Source organism: Oryctolagus cuniculus, chromosome 5 (assembly GCF_964237555.1).
Source record: "Oryctolagus cuniculus chromosome 5, mOryCun1.1, whole genome shotgun sequence".
Taxonomy (NCBI): Eukaryota; Metazoa; Chordata; class Mammalia; order Lagomorpha; family Leporidae; genus Oryctolagus; species Oryctolagus cuniculus.
Window position 1 is genome coordinate 21796931 of NC_091436.1, and position 9445 is coordinate 21806375.

Here is a 9445-nt window from a genome sequence, read left to right on the forward strand (position 1 = left end):
TGGAATAATACAGCAATTTTGTTTAGCTAGAGTATACTTCATTAAAAAAAACCAGCTAATTGCTAATTGCCCAAAGAAACTGGGTGGGAGAGAAAGGGAGGGGTGGGGAGTAGCATGTCCTGGTTGAATTGCAACTGCCAAACAATTCAGGTAGAATCTAGACAGTCTCCCCTTGGAGAAGCTGTTTCCTCCACCTCGTACTGTAGCCAATCAATTGGAAAACTGACTGTTAAAAAAAGAGAAATCAAAATGAAATATTAGAAATGAATAATTTAAATAAATAAAAATAAAATAATATATGCATTGGGAAGACTTAAGAATAGACTTGATGAGGCATAAGACAGAAATTCATACTAGAAAATGACCTTTGGAAATGTTACAGTCAGACAAGAAGAAGAAGAGGAAGAGGAGGAAGAGGAGGAAGAAATTAGAAAATAGAATTTTTTTTAAAAAACAGTGTTGGAGATTTATGGGATACTATAAAATGATCCAACATGTGGGCATTAGAAGTCCCTGAAGGCATGAAAAGAGAGACTGGATTAGAAGGACTATTTTGTGAAATAATTACAGAAAACTTCCCCAATTTGCAGAAAGAAAGGGATGTCCAAGTATAGGAAGTACATAAACCTACTAATATAAATGACGAGAAAAGATCTTCACCATGACAATTTGTAGTCTAACAGTAAAACATAAAGAGTCTAAAATGTGCACAAGAGAAATGCCAGATTACTTTCAGAGGATCTCCAGCTAGACTCACAGTTGACTTCTCATCAGAAACTCTATAGGCTAGAAGAGAATGGCAAGACATAGTCCAAGTTTTAAGAAAAAAAAAAAAAAAAACTTGTCAATCCAGAATATTGTACCTGTAAAAGCTTTCATCTATGAGCGAATGTTAAATAAAGACCTTCCATAACAAACAGAAATTGAAATAATTTGTCACCACTCATCCAGCCTTACAAAAGATGCTTAAGGATATTTCCACTCAACATGGATTAAAGACCTAAATCTATGACCTGACACCATCAATTTATTAGAGGGCATTGGAGAAACCCTTCAAGATATTGGCACAGGCAAAGAGTTTCTGGAAAAGACCCAGGAGGCACAGGCAGTCAAAGTGATCCCTGTTAGGAATTTGGAAAACATTATGCTGAGTGAAATAAGCCAATCCCAAAGGGACAAATACCACTTGTTCTCCTTGATAGGTGACAACTAACTGAGCACCAAAAAGGAAACCTGTTAAAGTGAAAAGAACACTATGAGAAACGGTGACTTGATCAGCCCTCATCCTGACTGTTGATGAGCAACTTGATATGTTATCCCTCTTAGTATTTTTTTTTGTTTGTTCTACTTAATACTTTTGGTTGAATACTGTAATCAATACACAATTCTTCTTAAGTGCTGAAACTTTACTGAAAAGTGATCGCTGTTAAATATAAGAGTGGGAATAAGAGGGGGAAGAGATGTGCAATTCGGGACATGCTCAAGCTGACTTACCTCAAACGGTAGAGTTAGAAACATACCAGGGGATTCCAATTCAGTCCCATCGAGGTGGCATGTACCAATGCCATCTCACTAGTCCCAGTGATCAATTTCTGTTCACAACTGATCACACTGATAGGTCTAAGAGTCAACGGGATCACATAAACAAGAATAGCGTCTGCAAATACTAGCTGATAGAATCAAAAAGGGAGAGAACGATCCAACATGGGAAGTGAGATACACAGCAGACCCATAGAATGGCAGATGTCCTAAACAGCACTCTGGCCTCAGAATCAGCCCTTAAGGCATGCGGATCTGGCTGAAAAGCCCATGAGACTATTTCAGGCATGGAAAGCCAAGACACTCTGGGAAAAAAAAAAAAAAAAAAACAACTAAATGAAAGATCTCCACGAGTGAGATCCTAGTGGAAAGAACGGACCATCAAAGAAGGAGGTACCTTTCTCTGAAGGGAGGAGAGAACTTCCACTTTGACCATGGCCTTGTCTAAATATGATCAGAGTCAGTGAACTCAGGGGGCTTCCATAGCCTTGGCAGCTCATGACAAGAGCCTAGGGTGATTACTGAGGCCATAAACAAGAGTGAGTGTCAATTTGTTAAGTCAACAACAGGAGTCACTGTGCACTTACTCCTCATGTAGGATCTTTGTCCTTAGTGTGCTGTACATTGAGATTTAATGCTATAACTAGTACTCGAACAGTATTTTTCACTTTGTGTTTCTATGTGGGAGCAAACTGTTGAAATCTTTACTTAATGTAAGCTAAACTGATCTTCAGTATATAAAGAGAATCGAAAATGAATCTTGATGTGAATGGAAGGGGAGAGGGAGTGGGAAAGGGGAGGGTTGCGGGTGGGAGGGACTTTATGGGGGGGGAAGCCATTGTAATCCATAAGCTGTACTTTGGAAATTTATATTCATTAAATAAAAGTTAAAAAAAAAAGAAAATTGAAAATGAATCTTGATATGAATGGAAGGGGAGAGAGAGCGGGAAAGGGGAGGGTTGTGGGTGGGATGGAAGTCATCGGTGGTGGGGGAAGCCAATGTATTCCATAAGCTGTACTTTGGAAATCTATATTCATTAAATAAAAGTTAAAAAAAAGATGTTTAAGGATATTTTACATACAGAAACACAGAAACATAGTCATTACGATGAAAGATTGTGAGCAGAAAATATCCCAGTAAAAGTCAAAGGAAATCCGAAGTAACCAGTAGGAATATTTTATGAAAAAAATTACAAATTCAAGTTATTACTTAAGAATAGTAACATTGATGTAAATGGCCTAAACTCTCCAGACTGGCTGAATGAATTTTTTAAAACAAGGCCTTCTATTTGATGAAGATAGGAAACACATCTCACCAACAAAGATATATGCAGACTGAAAGTGAAATTATGGGAAAAAGACATGCAGTGCTAATGGAAACTGAAAAAGAGAAAGTGTAGCCATCCTAATATTAGAAAAATAGAGTCTAACACAAAAACAGTTAAAGCAACAAAGAAGGGCACTATGTGATAATTAAGGGATCAAATCAACAGGAAGATGTGATTTTAAGAAATGTATGTGCACCAAATCACAGGGTGCCTGACTATTTTAAAGAAATATTAATGGATCTAAAGGGAGACATAGACTCCACTACTATAGTAATAGAGGACTTCAACACCCCACTTTCAATAATGGATAGATCAAACAAACAGAAAATCAACAGTGAAACAACAGAGCTAATCGACACTATGGACCAAATGAACTTAACTGATATTTACAGAACTTTTCATTCCACAGTTGCAGAATATGCATTCTTTTCACCAGTGCTTGGAATGTTCTCTAGGATAGATCAAGTGCTATGACATAAAGCAAGTCTCAGCAAATTCAAAAAAAATCTAAATCATACCATGTATCTTCTCTGACCATAATGAAATGACACTGGAAATAAATAAGTCAAGAATCTCTCAAACATATGCAAACACATGGAGACTCAACAACATGATCCTGAAATGAATGAAATCAAAAAAGAAATCAAAAACTTTCTGGAAATGAATGAAGATGACAATACAACATATCGAAACTTAAGGAATACCTCAAAAGCAGTGTTAAGAGGGAAGTTTATAGCATTTGGTGCTACATCAAGAAATTGTAAAGGCACCAAATAAATCAGCTTTCAATGCATCTTAAGGACCTAGAAAACCAATACCAAAACAAACCCAAAATTAGTAGAAAAGAAATAATTAAAATTAGAGAAGATATAAATAAAATTGAAACAAACAAAAAAAACCCAAAAGATCAGTGAAATGAAGAGCTGGTTTTTTAAAATAAAGTAAACAAATAAACAAAATTGATATACCCAACTAGCCCCCCCCAAAAAAAAGAGGGAGAAGACCCAAATCAATAAAATCAGAGATGTAAAAGGAAATGTAAATACAGATACCACAAAAATAGAAAGAATCATCGGGAATTACTACAAAGAGCTGTATGTGAAAAAATCAGGAAACCTAAAAGAAGTGGATAGATTCCTGGACACATACAACCTACCAAAACTGAGTCAGGAAGAATTAGAAAACTGTAACAGACCAATAACCAAGATGGAGATTGCAAGAGTAATAAAGACCCTCTTAACAAAGAAAAGTCCAGGACTGCATGGCTTCATTGCTGAATTCTACCAGACATTTAAAGAAGAATTAATTCCAATTCTTCTTAAGCTATTCACAACTGAAAGGGAAGGAATCATCCCAAACTCCTTCTTTGAAGTCAGCATCATCTTAATTCCTGAAAGAGAAAAAGATAAAACAGAGAAAGAAATCTATAGACCAATAATCCTATGAACACAGATGCAAAAATCCTCAGGATGTACTAGGTAATCAAATCCAACAATACATGTGAAAGATCATTCACCCTGGCCAAGTGGGATTTATACCTAGTATGCAGGAATGATTCAACATTTGCAAATCAATCAGTGTGATACATCACATTTACAAACTGAAGAATAAAAAGCATATGATTATCTCAATAAATGCAGAGAAAGTATTTGATAAAATATAATACCCTCACATGATGAAAACCTTAAGCAAATTGGGGCTAGAAAAAACATTCATCAACACAATCAAAGCAGTTTATGACAAACGCAGAGCTAGCATTGTATTGAATGGGGAAATGTTGGAAGCATTCCCATTAAGATCTGGAAACAGACAAGGATGTCCACTTTCACCATTACTGCTCAATATAGTCCTGGAAGATTTAGGCAGAACTTTTAGGCCAGAAAAATAAATCTATGGGGTACAAATTGGGAAGGAGGAGGTCAAACTATTCCTATTTACAGATGACATGGTTCTATATATGTAAGGGGACCAAGAGATTCCAGTAAGAGACTATTGGAACTCATAAAAAGGGTTCAGTAAAGTGGCAGAAATAAAACCAACACACAAATATCAATAGCCTTTGTATACACAGACAATGCCAAGGCTGAGAAAGAGCTTCTAAGATGAATCCCACTCACAATAGCTACCAAAGAAATTTAAATACCTTGGAATGAATTTGACCAAGAATGTCAATGATCTCTATGATGAAATTACAAAACATTAAAGAAGAAATAGAAGAAGACAAAAAAGGAAGTATCTTCCATCTTTGGAAGTATCTTCCACGATTGGAAGAATGAATATCATGAAAATGTCCATACTACCAAAAGCAATTTACAGATTCAGTGTGATCCCAATCAAAATGCTGATGACATTCTTCTCAGATCTAGAAGAAAAAATGCTGAAACTCACATGGGAACATAAGAGACCCTGAGTAGCTAAAGCATTTTTATACAACAAAAAGAAAACCAGAGGCGTCACAATACCAGATTTCATGACATACTCAGGGCAGTTATAATAAAAACTTCAGAAATTAATCCATGCAACTATATCCAACTTACTTTTGACAAATAAGCGAAAATCAATCCCTGGAGCAAGGACAGTATCTTCAACAAATGGTGCTGGAAAAGTTGGAATTCCATGTGCAGAAGTATGAAACAAGGCCCCTATCTTATAGCTTACATAAAAATCCACTCAAAAGGGATAAAAGACCAAATCTATGACCCAACATCTTCAAATTATTAGAGAACATTGAGAAAATTCTGCAAAACATTTGCATAAGTAAAGACTTCTTGGAAAAGACACCAGAAACACAGGCAATCAAAGCCAGAATTGACAATGGGATTACATCAATTTTAGAAGCTTCTGTACTGCAAAATAAACACTCAGCAAAGTGAAGAGGCAAACAATGGAATGGGAGAAAATATTTGCAAGTTATGCAACCAATAAAGGATTGAAGTCCAGAATCTGAAATGAGCTTAAGAAACTTAAAAACAGAACACACAATCTAGTTAAGAAAAGGGCAAAAGACTTGCACAGGCATTTTTCAAGATAGGAAATTCAAAAGGCCAACAAACACATGAGCAAATTCTCAGAATCATTAGTCATCAGGGAAATGCAAATCAAAATCACAATGAGGTTTCACCTCACCCCAGCTAGAAAGATTTTCATACAGAAAGCAGCAAACATCAAATGCTGATGATGATGTGGGTAAAAATGTACTCTAATCCACTGTTGGTGGGAATGTAAACTGGTACAGCCACTGTGGAAGACAGCATGGCGATGCCTCAGCAATCTGAATATAGACTTACACAAGACTCTGTCAACCCACTCTGGGACATTTATCCAAAGGAAATGAAACCAGCATATGAAAGTTATCTGTATCCCCATGTTTATTGCAGCTCAATTCACAATAACTTAGATATGTAATCAATTCAGATGTCCATAAACTGAAGACTGAATAAAGAAATAATGGTATGTTTATACCATGGAATATTATACAATAGAAAAAAAGAATGAAATCATGCCACTTGCGACAAAATTGAGGCAACTGGAAACCATTATACTTAGTGAAATAAGCCAGTTCTCAAAAGACAAATATGGTATATTCTCTCTGATCTGTGGTAATTAATAGAGTACCTAAAATGTAATCTATAGAAATGATATTGACACATTGAGTTGCTATGATTTTGAACAGCATTGAATAGTATGGGAAAATTTAAAAAAAAAAAAACTGTTCCTTAAAAATAAGAAACACTTTTTAAAAAATTTTTCATAGTACTTGATGAACTCTTTACTTAGTTTAGGGTTAATCTTATGAGCATAAAGTTGATTGAAAATGGATCTTTGCATAAAATAAGAATGGGAATAGGAGAGGGAGGAGGAAGAAGTGTAGAAGTGCAGGCTGGAGGGAGGGTAGAGTGGAAAGAATTACCACGTTTCTAAATTTGTATATGTGAAATGTTTGATGTATGTATATATCTTAAATAAAAGCTTTCTTTAAAATGTAGAAAATGAAACTAAAATGTAGGTTTATTTTTGTGCCCCCTATATTGGAATATGTGTATAGTTTTTTCCTAATACACATTTCCCATAAATTGTTAGAAAAGTACCCTCAAGTATCCTGGGCAAGAATCCTTTAAAAAAGTACTCATACTCGTTATAGCATTAAATCTCAATGCACAGCACATTAAGGGCAGAGATCCTACATGAGGAGTAAGTGCACAGTGACTCCTGTTGTTGACTTTACCAATTGACACTCCTGTCTATGGCATCAGTAATCTCCCTATGCTCCAGTCATGAGTTTCCAAGGTTATGGAAGCCCTCTGAGTTCTCCAACTCTTATCTTGTTTAGACAAGGTCATAGTCAAAGTGGAGGTTCTCTCCTCCCTTCAGAGAAAGGTACCTCCTTCTTTGAAGACCTGTTCTTTCCACTGGGATCTCACTCACAGAGATCTTTTGCCAGAGTGTCTTGGCTTTCCATGCCTGAAATACTCTCATGGGCTTTTCAGCCAGATCTGAATGCCTTTAGGGCTGATTCTGAGGCCAGAGTGCTATTTAGGACATCTGCCATTCTATGAGTCTGCTGAGATTTAATGCTATAACGAGTACTCAAACAGTATATTTCACTTTGTGTTTCTATGGGGGTGCAAACTGTTGAAATCTTTACTTAATGCATACTAAACTGATCTTCTGTAAAAAAAAAAAAGAAATTATCAATTCCCAACTTGACTCTCACTGGGATTAAACATGACAATAGGTCTGATCTGATTTCATCATCATTTACAAAAAAAATCATCTATTATTTTTCACTTTATGTTTCTGTGTGGGAGCAAACTGTTGAAATCCTTACTTAATGTATACTAAGCTGATCTTCTGTATATTAAGATAATCGAAAATGAATCTTGATGTGAATGGAAGGGGAGAGGGAGTGGGAAAGGGGAGGGTTGTGGGTGGGAGGGACGGTATGGGGGGGAAGCCATTGTAATCCATAAGTCGTACTTTGGAAATTTATATTCATTAAATAAAAGTTAAAAAAAAAAACAAAAAACAAACAAACAAACAAACAAAAAGTACTCATACTTAATACATGTTTATGCCATAAACAAAAAAGGCTTTATGAGGCAAACATGTGTTTGTCATATCCCCTGCCCTCCTCATACCTCAATCTGTTGGGACAATTACACCATCTAAAGCAGGCTGTGCCAGACTGGAACAAAGGCCAACATGCTACTGACATAGAGGGAAGTTTGAAATAGTTGTAACTATAAATGCTGTGCCTTTTATTTCATTAAAATCCTTGTTTCACTACAATAAAATGTTAGAAGTGACTGGCTTGATAGATATTTTGTTCACAACTATTGAGTTGTGTTCAAATTGACATTAATTGTAAAACTATGAGATTATGTTGTTCAGGAGTTGTGTGTTGCTTTTACAGTGATGCTTTGTCATTGACTAGCTAAGTACACTTAGATAAATGATGCGGGTCCCTTTTCAATATTTGTTTGTTGGGTTTTTATTTTATATTCAGATCTACTTCTTCCCTCCCACTTCTAATTCCTAAACTGTACTCAGTAAGGAATGGCAGAGTGGTTGGGAAACTGTGTGCTGAAACAGGTAAACATCAAAGCAAAGACATTGCCCAGAAGCCCCCTGTGCAGGCAAGTGTTGCAGTGGTTTTGCACAGAAGCCTGACCTGGAACTAGTCATTACTGAAAAGAAGTGAAACATGTTTAACTCCTAGATCTATACGTCTAATATAGAAATTCTGGGCTTCAGAAACTGGCTTTGCTTTGGCATCCTGACATAATTAGGCAAAGACAGAGACACGCACAATTCATAATATCCCTTTTATTCTCATTCGCTGGCACTGGCTGACACTGAGTTTGAACAATCACATTTTAGAACTTCTTACTTGGAGCATGGTATTATAGAAAGAGCCTTAAATAGTCCAGAAGGAAAGTGTTTAAGACATGGCTCAGCCACATATTAGGGATAGAAATATGAGCAAGCCATTTGATTTCCCTAAGCCTCACTTTATTTGAGTGCAAAATGAGATTGAGAATACTTAAAAGGGCTGTTATGAGAGTCCACAGTATCATGAAAGTAAAGGAATTCTAAAGCTATAAAAATAAAGAATCCAAGCCCATCTTATTAGCAGTGTGTTTTTGACAACCTTCTTTTTTAAAAATAAATAATGGTTTTATTGTTTGTTTTGTATGTAGAGGTGTTTATTTACCAGGAATCAAAGTAAAATAGAAAAAGACCCTTCCCATTAGCAGCCTTTAGTTTAAATCACAGATGTTAAGGTGGCATTGAGACTGTATGCTGAATGACAGTTACCACAGGGGTGGGAAGGTGAGTTTGCAACTAACAAGTTAGAATTTAGAAACTGGATGTCAGTAAGTCTGGGAGAAAGATAAGCATATGAACTTGGTAGAAAGGAAAATAGGACTGGCTATCATAGAAGAGGAGAGTGAAGAACAAAGGGCAAGAGTTTGAAAATGCAGGGAGGAGGAGGAGAGACAGAAGAGAGGGTAGGAGAGATGGAGTAAAGATGGCAGGAGGCTGCCTAGGAGTTTGGTGATTATTGGTAACCTCAG